This window comes from Penaeus monodon, chromosome 44 (genome assembly GCF_015228065.2).
Source record: "Penaeus monodon isolate SGIC_2016 chromosome 44, NSTDA_Pmon_1, whole genome shotgun sequence".
NCBI lineage: Eukaryota > Metazoa > Arthropoda > Malacostraca > Decapoda > Penaeidae > Penaeus > Penaeus monodon.
The window spans coordinates 5,253,459-5,255,702 of NC_051429.1; the positions used below are offsets into that span (position 1 = coordinate 5,253,459).

Here is a 2,244-nt window from a genome sequence, read left to right on the forward strand (position 1 = left end):
CCAATTCCTCGGAAAGTCTCGCGACCTGCCCAAGCCATATCCTGGGTCGTCCACGGGTCTCCTCCCCCCGGGGTTTCCCAAGAGAAACCTGATGGGCAGGTCGCCACAGGAAACGAGCTAGGTGGCCATATAGCCTAGTTGGCGACCCCGGGATTATGCAATAAAAGGCCATCTCACGTTGTAACCCCTTGGGGACATGGCCCTGCCAAACTATACCCAGATCGGCGAAGAGACTTGTTACAAAAGGCATCAAGATGAACTCCAAGACTGGATACCCCCGGGTTTCGTTTCCATAGAGCATAACTGCAGTATAAAGGGCCTTGAAGACACCAGCTTGGTCCTTCTGCATGGGTACGACGTCTCCAAATGCTCTTTTTGATCGAGTTCATGGTCCTTTGCCGACCAATCCGCACTGACTTTTTTGGTCGACAGCCCAGAGTATGGACTAACTACCAAGGTAGTAAAACCTCTGAACTTCAACTTGATATTGCCTAGTGTTGTTCCACACGACTTTGGCTAGTACTCTGCCATTATAATCCTATAGGTTTGAAAGTGTTGGTGCAAGGACAAGCCCCTTGCCTCACCCTAAATTAACGGAAAGAAGTTCGACAGACCCCCCCCCCCCTTTACAGCCTTTCAGTACCAGTATAGAGTTTTGCAAAGGGACAAATAATTGTTCGAATTCCCCTGACCCTCAGGATCTCCCAAGCGCTTCCCGATGCACCGAGTCAAACCCTTTTTTGAGGTCGATGTGGGCTGCGAGAAACCCCACGACCAACTACGACGGTTCCAAAATTACTCAAAGCGCTAGTATAGGGTCTATTGGGGGACTTGCCAGGAGAAACCGACTGCCCAGTCTCTGGTGTTTCGTAGGTGGTTGCGGATTTGTTTGTGGGCGAAAAACTTGCCTGGTATCTGAGCAATTCCAGGGATTGCTACTCCCAACAACCCTTTTCCCTTCCAAAAAGGGATGCCCACGCCCCTCAGCAGGTCCAGGGGGAGGTACCAGACTGCCAGATGCAAAAAGGGGTAATATTGAGAAAATAATTTTTAATTTTAAAAAATATTTAAAAAAACAAAAAAAACCTTTAATATATAATACATATATTTTTATACAAACACAAATAGTATGCATATTTTTATTAAACTTAAGAGGGGTTTTACAAAATTACTCGGAAAACCCTTTCAAATAATAACATCCCTTTTTTCTAGATTTGGCCCCGGGTCGGGGAAGGGAGTCAGAGCGATTTTATTTAAGCAAACCAACTAATTTCTTTTACACTAACAATAAATAATGCGCAAAAAATAAAGTATTTCACGAAAGTTCTCTTTATTATCTGACGTTTTTAAAGATTTAAAGGGAACATAACCAAATCATTCTTTTTATATTTAACATCGGGTATTTGTAATTCCCGAAAAAAGATAGACTAAAATACTAGAATAATTATACTTTAAATTCAATCTTTTTGTCACAACAAATTTGGGCCAAAGGAAATATTTTAAAACTCGTATCCCCTGATGAGAGACTGGACAGGAACGGGGGGGGAACGCGGAGACACCAAACGCGCAGCCGGAGACTAGCTCCATGAAAAAGACGTTCGGACAGAAAGCGAAAGGCCCTGTTTTTAAATGAGTAGAAGACCATTTTGTCGAATATTACGTTTTATGTAAAACATAAGGCAGCGAACAAAAAGGGTGGAAAAGGTATTTGACCACAAAAAGGACCAGTAGGAGAGCTTTTTTGGGGGGAAAAAAAAAAAAAAAAAAAAAAAAAAAAAAAAAAAAAAAAAAAAAAAAAAAAAAAAAAAAAAAAAAAAAAAAAAAAAAAAGGGGGGGGGGGGGGGGGGGGGGGGGGAAAAAATTTTTTTTTTTTTAAAAAAATTTTTTTATTTAAAATTTTATTAATTATTTTATAATATTATTATAAAATATATTATTATTAAAATTTTATCAAAATTTTTAAAAATATTTCAATATATAATATATATCTATAATTTTAAATTATAATATATTCCCAAAAAAAAAAATAATATTAATATTTATTTTTTTTTTTTTTTTTTTTTTTAATTTATAAAAAATATAATAAACCCCCCCCAAAAACAAAACAAAAAAACAACCACAAAAAAAATTAAAATATAATAATAAAATTAATTTTATAAAAAATATATAATTAAAATTTTAAAAATGATATCTATATATTTAATTATTTTGGGGTTTTTGGGGGTTTGTTTTTTGTTTTTTTTT

General features: G+C 36.5%; 1 protein-coding gene across 1 annotated transcript in view; it reads left to right on the forward strand.

The window, feature by feature from the left end:
- Positions 1-2,244, forward strand: part of LOC119568563 (zinc finger protein 197-like) — a 12,478-nt gene that overhangs the window by 8,130 nt on the left and 2,104 nt on the right. The window lies entirely within an intron of this gene.